Source organism: Sarcophilus harrisii, chromosome 1 (genome assembly GCF_902635505.1).
Source record: "Sarcophilus harrisii chromosome 1, mSarHar1.11, whole genome shotgun sequence".
Lineage (NCBI taxonomy): Eukaryota > Metazoa > Chordata > Mammalia > Dasyuromorphia > Dasyuridae > Sarcophilus > Sarcophilus harrisii.
In genome coordinates this window covers 169338092-169356277 of record NC_045426.1, presented here as the reverse complement: position 1 = coordinate 169356277, position 18186 = coordinate 169338092, and the positions used below count along the sequence as shown (strand labels likewise).

Sequence of the window (18186 nt, the reverse complement as noted above, 5' to 3'; positions counted from 1 at the left end):
ATTTTTTGAATATGGGCTTTTCCTTGAGTCTTTGACCTCCTTGATCAGACTGGTCAGATTAGGCTGTCTACCTGGTCATATCACCAGGTCAAAATGTGAAAATTGTAATCTTTTTTCTTTTTTTTATTAAAACTTTTTATTTACAAAACATATGCATGGGTAATTTTTTCAACATTGACCCTTGCAAAACCTTTTGTTCCAAATTTTTCCCTCCTTCCCCCCATCCCATTCCCTAGCTGGAAGGAGTCCAATACATGTTAAATATGTTAAAATACATGTTAAATCCAATATATGTATAAATATTTATACAGTTATTTGCTGCAGAAAAAAAATCAGATCAAGAAGGAAGAAAAAGAAAAACTGAGAAAGAAAACAAAATGCAAGCAAATAACAGAGAGTGAGAATGTTATGTTGTGTTCCACACTCTGTTCCCATGGTTCTCTCTCTGGGTATAGATGGCTCTCTTCATCACTGAACCAAGTGGAACTGGTTTGAGTCATCTCATTGTTGCAGAGAGCCACGTTTGTCAGAGTTGATCATCATATAGTTTTGTTATTGCCATGTATAATAATCTCCTGGTTCTGCTCATTTCACTTAGCATCAGTTCATGTAAGTCTCTCTGTTCTCTCTGAAATCATCCTGCTCATCATTTCTTATAGAACAATAATATTCCATAACATTCATATACCATAATTTATTCAGTCATTCTCCAACTGATGAGCATCCATTCAGTTTCCAGTTTCTGGCCACTACAGAAAGGGCTGCCACAAACATTTTTGCACATGTGGGTCCCTTTCCCTCCTTTAAGATCTCTTTGGGATATAAGCTCAGTAGAAACACAGCTGGATCAAAGGATGTGCACAGTTTGATAACTTTTTGAGCATAGCTCCAAACTGCTCTCCAGAATGGTTGGAGTTCCACCAACAATGTATCAGTGTTCCAGTTTTCCCACATCCCCTCCAATAGACCAATGTCCATTATCATTTCCTGTCATCTTAGTCAATCTGAGAGGTGTGTAGTGGTATCTCAGAGTTGTCTTAATTTGCATTTCTCTGATCACTAGTGATTTGGAGCACCTTTTCATGTGACTATAAATAGTTTCAATTTCTTCGTCTGAAAATTGTCTGTTCACATCCTTTGACCATTTATCAATTGGAGAATGGCTTGAACTATTATAAATTTGAGTCAATTCTCTATATATTTTAGAAATGAAGACAATTAATTTGAGTTTAATGTTATCAAAACCTTTGGATATAAAAATATTTTCTCAGTTCATTGCTTCCCTTCTAATCTTCTCTGCATTTGTTTTGTTTGTACAAAAACTTTTTAACTTAATATAATTGAAATTATCTATTTTGTGATTAATAATGATCTCTAGTTCTTCTTTGGTCACAAAGAAGAACTTCTTCCTTCTTCCTTCACAGATCTGAGAGGTAAACTATCCTATGTTCTTCTAATTCGTTTATAATATCATTCTTTATGTCTAGATCATAAATCCATTTAGACCTTATTTTGGTATATGGTGTCAGGTGTGGGTCTATGCCTAGTTTCTGCCATAGTGTAATCTTTTTTCTAACATAGTTTTAAACTCCTTTCTAAAATGATTTTTTTCTCTCATATTTTTCTCTCTTAGCACCTTTAAAAAAATCCCATAGTTGCTTTGAAGTTCTCTTATTAGTAAAATGAAGTACTTTTGTAGTTGTTAATCATTTTGCATTTTTCCTTCTAAAAACTGTTCATATCTTTTGAAAACTTTACTAGAAAAAGGTTATAAGTTTTATATATTTGCATCAATTCCTTATGTAACTTCAATATTAAATCTTAACAGAAGCATTTGACTCAAAGAGTTTTCCCTAGTGAGTTATTTCTCTTGTTCTAGTTACTTTGATTTTCTTATTTGGAAAAAGCTTTTTAGTTATAACATCAAAATTACATATTTTTTCTCTTGTCTTTTGTTTATGAATGTTCCCCCCAAAAAAACTATGAATCTGAAAAGTATATCTATTTAATCTCCCTTGGTTTTGTTCTTTTTTGCCATGGTTTTTATGACATATCCTCTCATATCAAGATCCTTGATCAATTTGGAACCTATTTTAGTATATTGTATAGGATGCTGATCTTAACTTAATTTCTGCCAAACTGCTTTCCTGTTTTTCCAGAAATCAGTATACATGTCATAGTCCTTTCTTTAGTAGTTTGTGTTTAAGGTTTAAGGGTTTAAGGAACACTAGATTTTGAATGGTGAGGAAGTTAAGTAATAGCAAGGCAAGTTAACAGGTAGAAGTAAAGTAGAAGAATTAGCAGAGTTAGAAAATAAGATTCACACAAATATAATAACAATGTTGAAGAGTAGAATTTATTAGAAAAAATGTAGGAGTGGTAATTAATCATGATCTCAGATGAAGTCAAATTTTAAAAAGATTAAGAGAGAAATCTACATTCATGGCAGTCATGTTAATATTGTTTTAGATGTATGAGTATATGCATATGTATATATTTGTGTAGGTATAAATAGATGTGTACATATGTGCATCTATATAAGTATGTGTGTATACATATATGTGGTTATGTACATGTGTGTATGTATGTATACATAAAAATATCTGTGCTTAACTGTAGCCTGCTTGGGGGGGAGGGGAGAAAAGGGGAAAAAATAAAGTAAAAAGTGCGTAGCAGAAACCCTGGATTTGTTCTTGCTTTTTGTCTGTTTGATCTGTTCTACTGATTTGCTTTCTCATATGTTTAACTAGTATGAAATTATTTTGATGATTACTGTTGGGAATATAATACTAGTTTTCTGGAGAATATAATACTAGTTTTCTTTCATTCTTACCTATTTTCATGGTTTTCCTTGTGATTCTTGACTTTTTATTCCTCCAAATGAGTTTTACTATTGTTTTTCTGATTCTATGAATAACTCCTTTATAATTTTCTACTTCTGTAAAAGCTGTTTTACAGCACTAAATATTTAAATTGATTTGATTACTGTTGTCATTTAATTCTATTACTTCAATTAACAATGAATAATGTATATCTCTCCATAATTTAAATCATCCTTTATTTTTGTATAGTATCTGGAAATTATATTTATATCAATCCTAAATATGTCTTAAAAGATTAACTCCCAGATATTTTATATATTTTGTAATTATTCAAAATGAAATTTCTCTTTCTAGCTTTTTATCTAGCTTTGTTAGTAGCATTTGCATTCAAAATGTGTCCCAGTTCGTTGGGAATGGGTAGGTACTCCTTATTTCTCATTGCCACTTCCTCTACCATCATTACTCAAGCTGTCCTCCTTTAAAGTTTACTCTATTTATCCAGACCACCCACTCCGGATTTACATTGCTGTAATCTACTAGCCTCTTGTCTAACTAAAACACAGTGGGCCAGAATCCACCAATTCACCCAAACAAGAATTTCTTTATTTTTTGAGCAAATCTAAGTTTTTCCAGTTGGATGCATCTCACCCAATATTTCATCTTATGATCAGTCCTGCCTTTCAAAGGCTAGCATCCTCTGAATGAGGAAATAGAAATAGTAAATAAGAAATTAGTTCTAATTCAATAATTGACAATCAATATAAAAGAGAAATTATCATTTCTCTCCTTTCCAACCTGGTAGTCATCCTTGACTCATCTCTGAGCATCCTTTCCCTCATCCTCTGTCATATGCAATAATTTACCAAGTCTCATCAACTCTCCTTTCATAACATCTTTCGTACCTATTGTCTACTCTCCATTCTCATTGTCAACACACTAATTTAGACCCTGATCATTTCTTGTTTGGACAATTATATAACTTCCTATGTAGTCTCCCTGCTTTCAGTCTTCCCCTCTCCAGTATATCTTCCATATAAGCTGCCAAAGTAGCCTTCCTAAAATAGTTTTGATCATGTCACCTCCTTTCTCAAATGTCTTCAGTAACTCCTTATGTTCTCTGGGATAAAATAAAAATTACTCATCCTAACATTTAAAGCCTTTCACAATCCAGTTCAAATCTACCTTTTTGTGCTTGTTTCATGTCATTCGATTCCTCAAATGTCTGGAACAAAAAATTCAATCCACCAAAAACCCTGTTTCTATATAAACCCTGTTTACCTGGGACATGCAATTTTATACAATGATACAGAACAAGGCTTGATCAGTTTCAGCTACCAGATCTCCATGGTACTTCAATGATGTAACAATGTTACCTGAGAACAACAAAAGTGCATTTCACTACATCATCCTGTACATTGTGTATACAAAAACTCATTTGATACTCACATAAAGGCTTATCATTATTTCCATTTTACAGATCCAATTCAAACTAAGAAACATTTATTAAACACCAACTATATGCATGGTACTGTACTAAGCACTAAGGATACAGACACAAAAGGAAATAACATGGGTGAACTGAGTCAGTGACTTGCCTAAAGTCACACAGCAAGTAAGCACTGGAATCAGGCTTTAGAGCTAGGTTTATCCCAACTGCAATTCAGGAACTTCTTCACTACACTTCACAGTTCATGCTCACGATTTGTTATTATGATAACTTTAAAATTCCGAGAACAATGCACCAGTCAGTCACTTATGGACCATAACAAGCACTCCTCAGTTACCATAGCAACCCCCCACCCCCTCACCCCTTAGTTCTCTGAAGGGAGGAAAGAAGCAGAAAAATGGGTAAAGAAAAAAGCAGTTTGTTTGCCTACTCTTATGTGATCTCAGGAGATTTGGTTTGATCATTTCTCCTTGAACCTTTTTGGCAAATCCTTACAATCTTTTTCATAAATTTTGGTGACCCTGATTTGGATCTGAACATAAACTTGAAAACTATGAGGATGTATTGTTCTTTGCTGTTGTTCTTTTGTTCTTTTGTTTTTCATTTCTCGTTAGTTAAAAACATCGTGTGATTCCTAAACTGGGAGTTGGAGTCAAAACTTAAAGTAAGTATATTAGCATCTTGGTATAGAACCCAGTGTAGGTCAGAGTTAAAATGTATTTTAGCATGCATAACTGAGAGAAGAGGAACCAGACTGGATCCTCTTATTTAAAGGATGCCAACAGACAGAACCCACAAACCCAAGGTGCTATCCTGTGACACTTCTCCTATTGATGGCCCAGTGTCAAAGCATGAAATTACACTATTTCCTGTCTTTTTCAGAAGTAGTAGAAAATAGATTTATAACTAAAAAGAGCTTCACTGATAATCTAGTCCAATTTACTAATTTTATAGATGAGGAACCATATCAGGAAGGTTTAAGTGACTTACCTAATATAATATAGCTTGTATGTATTGAGACAAGATTTGAATTCATATTGCTTTTTAATAAACCTTTTTATTTTCAAAACACATGCATAAATAGTTTTCAATATTTGTTGTTGCAAAACCTTGTGTTCAAATTTTCTCCCTCCCTTCTCCCCACCTCCTCCCCCAGATGACAAGTAATCCAATATAGGTTAAATATGTGCTATTATTCTATACATATTCCCACAATTATCATGTTGCACAAGAAAAATCAGATCAAAAAGAAAAAATGAGAAAGAAAATAAGATACAAGCAAACAACAAGAAGAAAGTGAGAGTACTATGTTGTGATCCATATTCAGTGCCCACAGCCCTCTCTCTGAATGTAGATGGCTCTCTTCATCACAAAGACCATTGGAACTGGCCTGAATCATCTCATTGTTGAAGAGAACTAAGTCCATCAGAATTGATCATCGTATAATCTTCTTGTTGCTGTGTATAATGTTCTCCTGGTTCTGTTTACTCCAGTCAACATCAGAGCATATAAGTCTCTCCAGGCCTTTCTGAAATCATTCTACTGGTCGTTTCTTATAGAACAATTATATTCCATAACATTCATATAGCATAACTTATTCAACCATTTTCCAATTGATGGGCATCCACTCAGTTTCCAGTTTCTTGCCACTACAAAGAGGGCTGCCAGAATCATTTTTGCACATGTGGATCCTTTTCCCTCCTTTAAGATCTCTTTGGGATACAGGCCCAGAAAAGACACTGCTGGATCAAAGAGTATACACAATTTGATAGCCCTTTGGGCATATGAACTCATATTGTATTAATCTAGAGTGCTGTGCTCTATCTACTGTGCCACCTAGCTACCCAGTTGCTTAGAGCTTAAGAAAAGCATGAGTAAAACTGGAAATGAGGGGAGGGGTGCAGAGTAGTGTTATGGGTAAAAAATCTATTATACTAGGCTAACTCAGCTTCATTGAAATGCACACTACTGTAGTTTCAGGATAGCAAACAAGTCCAGGCCCTGTTGATTTACACAAGGTAATAGATGGAGGAATCAATCAGCCCTATAATAAATTAATGAGTGTCCTTGGTAGTCAGATTGCCTCCAGAATAATAATGGATGGGACCTTTTTACACATCATTTTGGCTTTGGCTGACACATTGCTCATTACTGTGGAGATGACTCATCTGAACCTTATGGAACAAGTTGTTCTAAGCTCTAATTCTATTCCCTTTCCCCTTTTATGTTTTTTAAAGCCTACACCTATAGAATTTATAGGCATTCAATCAGTGCCAGAATAGGAAAAAGGAAATGAAATGCATATGCTATCACAATCAAATCTCCACAATAGATCAATACACAGAAGACCCTTTTCTGGGCTCTTGTTTTGTAGCTCATTTTTGTGGGAAGATTATATCTCCCCATCCAGACTGATGTCTTCGGTATTTATTGACCTACAGGTCCCTCTTTCACTTTGCTCAAATGATGACTTCAGTACCTGGCTCAAAATCTTTCTTTTCACTTCATCCCCTGCAATTATCTTAATGGATGTACTTTTTACATCATGTCCCTTCCAACCCTTTAGATTCACAATTCTTTTGCCTTCCTATTACAACCTCCACCCTCTCTGCCTCAACTACCCAGAGGGAGGTTACACTTTTAACCACAATTTCCCTACCAGCTTCCTTCTAAGATATTGTCATCTGAAATTGTATCTTATCTTTGTTTCATCTTGTCCTAAATCTCTCAGGCTTACTCCTCTAGAATTTTTTTTTTTTACCTTCATGAGAACTCTAATACATCAATCTCTTCCTAATCTCCTATTACAATACCCCTTCCTGTCTTTACTTTCCTTCCTTCATTGCCTTGACCTAATAGCCTTATATGGCCTTGAATTCTTTGTCCTCTTGTTCCCCCATAATTCCTGACCTGCCTTTCCCTGACCTAAGATCACCCTTATTGTAAACCATCTTCTCTCCCACTCCCAAGTCTTTTGGAGAAAGTTACCCAAATATGCTGGTTTATTTCAATTTTTTTTAACCTCAAAAGGAACCTCACCAATGTATAGTAATACTTTTTTTTTTATTAATCTCCAAATGACTCCTATCACACTTTTCAGTCTCATTCTTTATATTTCTCCCCACTCCCCAACTTCACCCCATAACGTCTCCTAGTTAATGACTTCAGTTTTCAAACTGATGGGGGATATTAAGGCCATCTTTTGTCTATTCATTCAGCATTCCTTCCGCACAATGTGAAACCTTCCTAGATCTTTACCTTCCTCCTCTTCTTTGTTCTAGTTTTAGAAGATGATGTTTTTGTCTTTATTATTGCCAAAGGAAATTCCCCTTCTTTCCTTCCCTTTCCCTTGGTCTTATTCCCTTACCCTCCAGAAGTGTTCTCTCTCTCTCTCTCTCTCTCTCTCTCTCTCTCTCTCTCTTTCCTCTCTCCTTCTTTCCCTGTCTCCCTGTTTCCCTCTCTTTCTCTTGACTCCTTCCCCTCTAGCTATAAACATTCTCAGCTCTCCTCAATTCTCATTCCAAATTATTTTTATTGTATCATCCTCTCAAGTTGCTATCCCATTTCACTTTGCCCCTTTATTGTTTTCTTTTGTCTTTTTCCCCTCTGAGGCAATCAGGATTAAATGACTTGTCCAGGATCACACAGCTAATAAATATCAAGGGCCTCCAGGGGTCCTCAAACTTTTTAAATAGGGGGTCAGTTCACTGTTCCTCAGACTGTTGGAGGGCCGGATTATAGTAAAAACAAAAACTTTGTTTTGTGGGCCTTTAAATAAAGAAACTTCATAGCCCTGGGTGAGGGGGATAAACGTCCTCAGTTGCCGCATCTGGCCTGCGAGTCGTAGTTTGAGGACCCCTGCTCCGGGACTGTATTTGAACTCAGGTCATCCTAACTCCAGGGCCAATGCTCTATCCACTGAGTCACATAGCTGCCTCTCTGCCCCTTTACTGTTAAACTCTTCAAAAAGTAGCCTATACTTACTTAGTGCTTCCTTTTCCTCTCGTTCTTATAGAAATGAGTTCCTTGTGAGTAGATAATGTTTCGTTTTTGTCTTTATACTTGCAGTTTCTATCCTAGAAAATGTCTTTATAGAGTAGGTGCTTAAAAATGTATGCTGTATTGAGTTTATTATTATCCACCTCCCCTCACTACCTATGTACCAATCTCACCACTCCACTGAAACTGTTACCTGAAGGTCACCAATGATAGCAACTTTCCAAGACCTCATTCTCCAAAAACTTTCTGTAGCATTGATATTCTTTAAAATCTCCATGCTTTTGCTTGGGCTGCTCTCTTAAACATAAAATATCTTTACTCTCTTTGTCTGTATAATTCTATTCAAACTCAACTGAAATATCAACCCAGAGTATCTTCCCCTACTGCCCTTGGTGAGAAACAACTTTCCCTATAAATGATGAGATGGATGGGTGTAAAAGCATTTCTTAAATACTTCTTGCATGTAAGACTCAACTATTATGTGCTATGTACAAGGAATGTGGAGATGCAAAAATTAAGATGTTCTCTAATCTAAAGAATCTTATATTTTAATAGGAGAAGACAACATATATAAGGTAAGGGGGAGTCAAGGAATGGAAGGTCTACTAAGTTACAGTGTTGATGAATTGAAGGATCAAAGGAATCATAGGAATGTCAATTGACAAGCCCCTTCCAAAAGTAATAGAGCAGTGATATTAGTAACTTGATTATTCTGCCCAAAAACAAAGTGGAAAGAGATGGGGGAAGGGGGATAAGGAGGATAGAAGGCAGCAGAGGCAAAGTGTACAATGCACAAAGCAGCAAGAAGATGGCAAGATGTCTGAGTTAGTGCGATGAGGTGAAGCATTGTATGAACTGAGATCTTTTGCCAATTAAATGTAGTACACTATATAGATTTTCCCTCATTGAGTCATTCTAACTAAGCCCCTAGCTGGGAGATTGAAAGATCAATAGTTGACTTATAAGACTTTATACTTTTTTCTAACTTTCTAATAATTTATATATTATATATAATAAATATATTACTCTGAAATATATAATAATAAACATGTTATATTATATATTTCCATGATATGGACCATATCAGATCTAAACTTTCTTTCACCTCCCCCCACTACCTAGCACAGTGCACTGAAATAATACATAATATATATATATATATTTATATATGTACATATGTATACCTATAAAGTCATATTTTTGCATATACATTATTATATTGAACTACTTGTACTGTAAGAACTATAAGATGTGATTGACAAACCATTGTCAGTAATCTTTAAAAGACCACTGAGATAACAAAAATATATAAGAACAAAAGGCAATCTCCAATGGACAGTCAAAGGTTATGACCAAACAATTCTCAAGAGAAGAAACTTAAACTATTAAAGACCATGGGAAACACTGCTCCAAATCTCTAAAAATCAGAAAAATGCAAATCAAAAAAACTTTGAGTTTTTAAGCTCACTCTCAGAAAATTGGCAAAGATGAAAAAGATGAGAATAATCAATGTTAGCGAGGTTGTGGAAAGAGGTCCAATAATGTACTCTTTGTAGAATTGCTAATTGGCCCAAAAAGTACTCTAGAAAGCAATTTGGGGTTTTGCAAAAAAAGGTAACTAAAATGCCCATATCCTTGTACCCATCATCTGTTGCTAAGATATATCCACAAATTTGTTAAAGATAGAAAGGTTGAACATAAAGCTACATATATGTGTGTGTGTGTGTGTATGTTTTTATATATTCACTTATGATAGCAAAAAACTAGAAACAAAGTAGATACTGATTAATTAGGGAATGGTTAAATAAATTTTGGTAAATGAAATATGATGGAATATATTATTGTGCTATAAGAAACAATGAACATAATGAATGCAGAGAAGCATGTCTGAATAAATGAAGCCAAGAAAACAGTATACACAATAACTACAATAATGGAAATGACAACAATAAGAAAAATCAAAACAGCACTGGAATTATAATGACCAAACTTGGCTCTGAAGAGAAGCTATGGAAATATACTTCTTTTATAAGAGGACCAGAGGGAGACTATAGAAAGATTTGATTTTTGGACTGATTAGTTTTGCTGAATAATTTTTTCCTCTTTCTTTTTTCATTATTTATTAATAAGGAATAGTTGTCTGAATAGGGTTATATTTGGAAATAGAGATTTAAGAAAAAAGATATGGATAAAAATTTATGATGAAGGTTAAAAAGAAGAAATTGTCACAATTTTTTTTTTAAAGGAAGAGAGTGAGTGGAGTTTTCTAATAGTAGACTAGGGGACTTGACAAATTTCTGGCAAAAATATAGAATTTTTAAAAAGTTATGACTTGCAAATCTCTAGAGAAGAAAGTCGTGATCAGAACAATTTTGAATAGCTTCATTAAAAGCAAATTATGCCAGACTAAAGCCATTTTTTTTTGAGATAGTAGATGTAGTTACTCTAGACTTTCCCAAAGCAGTTGAAAAAAATCTCTTAAACCATATTCATGAGCAAGATGACAAGGTATAGATTATATGATAATAAGTGAATTCAGAATTGTCTGAATGGTCAAATCCAGCAAGTGATTACTAATAGGTCAATGTCATTTTGGAGGGAGGTCTCTGCTGGGAGAGCTTAGAGATCCATTTTTAGCTTTGTGCTTTTGATAGTTTTATAAATAACTTCCTTGAAAGTATGGTTGTAATGTTTAGCACATTTACCAATGAATCAAAACTGGAAGAGATATCATTCCTTGACTGATATGCTGTCATTGTTTAGTCATTGTTCAGCCATGTCCAAGTCTTTGTGACCACATTTAGGGTTTTCTCTGCAAAGACATGGGAGTAGTTTTCCATTTCCTTCTTCAACACATTTTACTGAGCAAACTGGGTGAAGTGACTTGCTCAGGGTGATACAGCTGGTAAGTGTCTCAGGCCAGATTTGAACTCAGAAAAATGAGTCTTTCTGACTCCAAGCCTGGCCCGCTACCCACTGTACCACCCAGCTTCCTGGATAACAAAGGAACCAAAATGATCTTCCCAGGCTAGAATCTCAAATCACAACTAACACTGACGCTGAACTCTTCTTGGCTTCACAAAAATCAGCATCATAAGTACAAAATAGAGAAAGTGTGTCTATACAGCAGTGTATGTGAAAATGGTCTAAGAGTGTCTGTAAGCAGGATCAAGGACTCAGTGTCAAAGTATAGCCTCGGGACCTGGCCCACACACCTTTGTTATGGGTCTTAGAGCAATTTAAAAATTTTTTACATTTTACATTTTAAAATAAAGGTTTATAAAATTTTTTTAAATGTAAAAATTATTCTTAGCTACCAGCCTACAACTTCAGGAAACCCAGTGGATTTGGCCCTCAGGCTATATAGTCTGTCAACCCCTGATTGTGAATCAATATGAATCAACAGTAGGATTTGGCAGTCAAAAATATTAGTGGGTTATTGTTGGAGAGACTTCAGGGATGTGATACCGTGACATGCAAGTGAGTTGGATTTAAGTGAAGGAGGGCTGGGCAAGATTGCCTGCCTAACTTTCCTTTCCAGAGTCATCTGAGTCTAATGGCCAGTTATAGATCAGGACTAGAGATAGTCTTGGATACAATGGGAGACTTTGGTCTTTTTAAGCTTAAGTTTTCAACAGGTATCAGTTTGAGTGAGGCTGCCCTCATTCAACAATTAAGGTGAGGTAGCAACTGAGGCAAAGAATCTCTCCTTTTTCACCTAATCCAAAAAAAAAAAAGAAAAAAACCAACCAAAAAAAAAAAAAAAAAACCAACCCACACTAAATAAATAAGTAAATAAATCTGGGAGGGGAAGACCCTCAGGGTTTGGTTATGTCAAGAGACAGTTTCCAGAGTACTGTCCACTGATGTGTTTTGATCAAACCACATCTGATTGTTCAATCCTAGAAATCATATTTAAATATGGTTTTAAAAACCATATTTAAGACATTGACAAGCTGTGGGAGAATGGTGAGAGGCTTTAAAAACACACCTGTCAGTAAAAGGAACCTGGAAAAGGCTTAAGGACATAATAGCTGGCAGTAGAGCATTTGATGGATTGTCATATGAAAGAGGATTAGATTTTTTCTGATCAGCCCTAGAGAGCAGAACTAGAAATAATAGGTGAGATTTGCCCAGAGACAAATTTAAGTTTGATATGAGAAAAAATAATTAGAATTATCTTGAAGTAAAACAGGTTCCTGAAAGACATAGGTGCCTCTTCTCTTAAAAGAAGAGATATTCAACAAAAGTTGATTGATCACCTCTTGGAGATGAAGAATATAAATATGAAGAATATAGTAATATAAGGCATACCTATGCTAATGTTCTACAATTATTATTTTATTTGATCCTCCTAATGTCCCTGGCAGGTAGTTACTGTTATTATCTCCATTTCACAGATAAGAAAACTGAGGTATATAGAGGTTAATTAAGTGCCTTAGGGTCACAGAATGTCTGAATTTTTTTTTCTCTGAGACCAAAGTAATGATGATTTGGGCAGAGGAAGATTGTGAAGAGTTTTATGATGATCATGGTGTATGCAAGAGAGCAATCACTCGTCTCTACTCACCAGAATTCTCAGGGAATGTGTGTCGGTGATGGGAAGAAATCCAAGCCATAGCTTTGAGGGACATAAGATCCATGTGTTGATGTATAACCTGCCTCTTGTTTCACTTGCTGCCCTTGTGATTCAGACTTCCTGACAACTATGATGGCCCCTAGGGGAAACAGCTGCTGCTGGTGGTGACAGACTTGCTGATCACCGTGGGTGTATCTGTCAATGGATTCAAAGTGGTGAGTTTCTCTCAGGTACAGCTGATGAAATAGCCGGACCTGGGGCTGCCGGGGCTGCAGTGCTGGCTGCTGCTGTCGCCGGACGGTCAGACCAAGGGTGACTGACTTTACGATCAGCCCCAGATCCTGGGGTAGAGATGGGGACTGGTGTGCGAAAAGGGTGACTGGCTGCTATTGAGAACTCCATTGTTTGTTGAACAGGGACAGAGTAAATGATTCCTCCCATCCCTCTTCTCCGGCTTTCCCATATTCTTTGGAGTTAAGATCCTTTCCTCTTATTTGAGTCTATGCAACTCATGAATTCCCTGACGGTACATCCAAAGATCTGGGGTAGAGTGATGGGGTAGTTTGGGAGAAGGTTGGAAGCAGACCTTCCCCCAAGCCAGTCACTCCTTGGGAGCACTCAATTCTTTTCATTTTTCACTATGTTTCAGACAATCCTATTACTTTGAATATCTGATCCTTGCCAACATCATGAGGTCATAACAACAACAACAACAAAAAAATCAATTATCAAGTAGGAGACCTGGAAATGTTAAAGGTTATTGGTTTTATAACTCATATTTTGGGGAGCAATATTCTGTGTCATTTTCTAGAGCCTCTAGAGCAGCAGCCACAAGTTTTGAAATTTAGCATTTGCTGGTTGAACTACAGACTTTGCAATAGGGGGAGGAGTCTAAGTACATCTATTCTGAGCACTCTCTAGTGGTTAGAAAGGACATTGCAATCTTTTGGAAGTCATGAACCAAGGAAGGAACTGAGATGATTGATTACTACACTGATGGCTCAAGTAGCACTTCACCTAGTGAGCAAATCAGATATTGCATCCCTTCACTGGATAATTAATAGCAGTGACATGCTGGCTTTCTGTAGGCGAAAGGAAGGTGGAACATGAGCTACTACTTTCAGTGTCCCAAATATCATACTTATTATGATGAGATATGAATTGAATTAGTTGGTCCCTAAAGTTCCTTCAAAATCTAAGTTTTTGTTATTCTAGACATTCTTTCCTCTTTCAAATTATGTAATACTGCTCTCTTAATTATTTCTTGCTTCTGTGACTGTTCGTTCTTGGGTTCCTGTCCTTAGAGCTTTAATGTATAAACACTAATACTCTGTCTTAGGACTGACCTCCCTTAAAAATCCCCCCATTTCCATGGTTTAAATTATTACCTTCTATGCAGATGACTTCTAATTCTAAATATCCAAAACTAACATCTCTCTCTCCTGAGGTCTGCTCCTGACTCTCCAGCTTCCACCTTCACCAAGCTATTAACAACTATACAATCTTTCAGTGTCTCTGTTTGTTGATGACACTACTGTTCTTTCAATCACCCAGGCTCAAAAGATCAGACACATCTTTGATCTTTCTCTTTCCCTGAGTTCTCACATGTAGTTGCCAAGGATGTCTATCAAATTTCTCTCTTTCTCTTCTCTCACATTGCCACCAACTCAGTTCAGATCCTCATCACCTCTTCCTGAACTACTATAATCACTTCCTCGTGGATCTCTTTGTCTATAGTATTTTTCTCTCCAATCAACTTTTCACTCAACTGCCAAATTAATCTTCCTAGCATGGGATGAGGTGGAAGGAAGGGAAGAAAAAGGGGAAAAAATTTTACATGATAACAATTATATTTTTAAAAGGAATAGGAAGTTGTACAAAATAGTTTTGCAATTCTATGTCCAATTATCTTTTTTTTATACTACTATGTTACAGAAATGCTTGTTTTATTTAAAAAATTAATACTAAAATATTTTTTGGTTAAAAAAAACCGTTCTATAATGTTGAAAAGACAAAGTACAAAGTTCTTGGCCTATTCAAAACATTCTATAATCTAAAATCAATTACAACTAACATCAACTTCAAGCACTTAAAGTAGTATCTTAGCATACATAGTAGGTGCTTAATATATGCTACTTGATTACCTTCCAGATTTATTCTATTTTACCCTTTCATATATCTAAGCCTCAGCCTAACTGAAATTCTAGCTATACCTCATTATTATTTTGATCACTCTACCAACATGAATTCTATTCCCCAAGTCTGGAATGTATTTTCTCATCTAGTATGGAAATTTTTTTCTTCCTTCAAGAATTATCTCAGGTGCCACCTCTGAGCCATCCCCACTCTCAACTGAAAATGACTTTCCCAACTCCATGTTTCCTAAAATATTTTATCTGGATCTCTCTTTTATTCCAATAAGTCTATCTACTATAAATATTTACGTATATAGCTTTTTTACCACCCCCACCACTAGATTCTGTGAACATAAGACCTTCATCTTCCATCTTTGTATCTGTAGTTTCTGTCACATTACCTTACATACAATAGACATTTAATAGATTATCATATTGAATTATTAATTATGGATATTAAATTTAATTATAAAATAATTATGAAATTAGATTAAGCAGTTGCTGACCAAGATTTCAAGAATTGGGACTATTTGAAGAGGAAATGTTACAATCTAAATATTACAGGTCCTTTGTAAGATTTCAACCATTGGGGGTTAAATTGCATCACTATACATTTTGGTTGAACTTTCATCTGTGAACTAATCTAATCTTTGTCCCAACCTAGTAAATCCACTTCTTGATAGCCTTTTCCTTCCTTCCATATGTTTCTAATTGTGTGTTTTGAATTAGATTTATACAATAACCAGAGTTTGTACTTGGTCTTTAATGCTCTAACTTCAGTATACTAAACTTAATGCTAAAGTAAAAGCTCCTTATGTCTTTTCACTGTTCTGCTCCTCCCCCAAATTTGGAAATATCCCAGATCCATTTTCATCATCCCAGTTTTTTATTTAGGTGAAAAATTTCTGCTTGTAAAAAAAATGAAATAAATCTAAAATTATTCAGCTGTACAAACCTCAGTAGAGGTTACATGAGTCATTTAACCTTTGCAGGCTGTGGTTTCCTCATCTGTAAAATGAGGAGTTTGGAAAGGGAATGGGTTGCCTCCAGAGGTAATAAGTTCCCCTAAGCAGAGTCTAGATGGCCACTTGTAAGAAAAATTTTAAAGGAGATTCAGGCAGCAGGTAGGGACTAACATGGCATTGAAGGTCTTTTTTTTTTAGCTGTGTACTTCTGATTCTCCTATGTGCTTAAACTCTTAGTGAAGGGAAAAGAAAATAATTTTCAGGAGATATAAAGCTCCATTCCATATAACAACCTTCCTGAAATCTGGGAAACCAAGACATGGCCTACCAAAGTGCCAAGTATGCTGTGATAAACATCAGCTCTGCAAAGAAAAACATTGCCTTTCTCCTTTCCTTTTCTTTTCTAAACAATATTATTCCCACCCTCAGAGGAATGTCTAACTACAACAAAATAATGACATGATCTTAACTTGAGGTCTGTGAACTTTTTTGTTGTTGTTTTTTAATTTGATAACTATTTCAATATAATTGATTTCTTTTGTAATCTTATGTGTTTTATTTTAGGCTTTTAAAAACAGTAACCTGAGAAGGGGTCTGTAAACTTCACCAGACTGCCCAGAAAGTGGGGGAGCATGACATAAAAAAAATTAAGGACCTCTTATCTAAACTAGGTTGAATCCTGGCATTAAGCTACCCCCTTTTCCTGACAATGACTAGAGACCAACTCAATTTTTTTTGAGCCAATCAATGGATTCAAATCTGATGGGTCAAATTCAGAGCCAATCGATAAACTCAAATCTTCTCTAGGCTCAGCCCAGAGTAACTGAAAATTGAACTGGGATTTGCACTCCTCAGCATGGAAGACCGAAGCCCTAGCCAGCCTTGGAAACAATCCAGCTTCCTGGGAATCCTTGGAATCAGTGGCTGACTTGGAAGTGGACCAAGAGGGCAAGGGTAACTCCAAAATAAAGCAGCCTTCCATGTCCCATCCTGGTAGGGGCCGTGTTCCTGGGGCTAAAATCAACTGAATTGACCCATATAAGTGGGAGGGACAGTGGTACATACTTTTGATGATTTTTCCTAATTTGTTCAGTCCCCAGTGGCTTCCATACAATAGCAAGAGGGAGTTGTGTTAGTAGGAGAAAAGGAATAGAATTAAAACCTTTTCTCTACCCCTACCTTTCTTTGCCTTTCCTGATACATGCTGCCTGCCATTTAAATTTAGTCTGGCTGGAAAATCTTTTTACTTCCACTCCATGGTGTTTATTTGGAAAGGATCACTGTCTGAACAGCATTCCTCTGTCTCCTGACTGATCCAAGTGCAACTGAAGCTAATAGGCCAGATTCTTATAGCCAGCTCCCTTCTCTTCTTTCCTATTTCCAGTGTCTCTCTCAAACACAGAATGCCCTTTGAAACTTGTAGCCCTTCTTTGGGGCTCTGCAGACGCGGGTATAGGAGAGAATGAGACTTTGCCTGTATAAAGACTCAAAGCTATGCAAGGCTGGTTATATTGTTCTCTGGTCCCCTCTGATCCCAAAAAGACATTAATTCTGTGTTTTCTGCATTGGCCAAAGAGACAAAAGTTCTGCAAACATAATGTTTATTATACTCATTTTCATTCTCTTGGGTCAAACCAGCCAACAGGACCTCACCTGTTTGATGTAATTCTGCTATTATACATGTTCTTTCCTCTATCCATGCAAACATTCTTCTCTTTCCCTTCCAATAATACTGCTTGTGCCTTCATATCTACCCCCTGGTCATCCTTTAAACTTAAATAACCCCTCTTACATCTTTCATCTTCCTAAATTTTCTAAATTAATTTCCACTATTTCTGTAACACTTACATGAAAGATGACTATCTAATCAGAAGAAAAACTACATTTTCCACAAGGTCCTGGATTTCAAGACTTGGACCTAATTGTACAAAGATAAGGAAATACTTCCCATGTTGTTATATAGTTAATGGAGGAGCAAGTTGAAAAACAAAGTGATGATAGTGTCCAATCCAGGAATGGAACAATAGCAGTGTTGCTATCTAAACCGTAAAAAGCATGGCAAAAAAAACTGAAATATCTGGAAGAGAACTGAAAGGACCTTACTGTACCTGAAATTGTGGAGACCAAAGTAATTTCAACAGGAGGAGGTCTAGATCCCACTTACATGAAGAGCTCAACCTATAGTCCAATCACACCAGATAATTCACTATATTTTTTCCATTTCAAAGGTGCTTACTTA

The 18186-nt window shown here is 35.9% G+C and overlaps 1 long non-coding RNA gene across 1 annotated transcript; it reads right to left on the bottom strand.

The window, feature by feature from the left end:
• Nucleotides 1–4100: 4100 nt before the first annotated feature.
• Nucleotides 4101–13055, bottom strand: LOC116420972. Its single transcript, XR_004231362.1, has 2 exons — nt 12839–13055; nt 4101–4195 (listed from the first exon to the last, which is right to left on the bottom strand). It is a non-coding gene; the product is annotated as an uncharacterized LOC116420972 (long non-coding RNA).
• Between the last annotated feature and the right edge of the window lie 5131 nt (nt 13056–18186).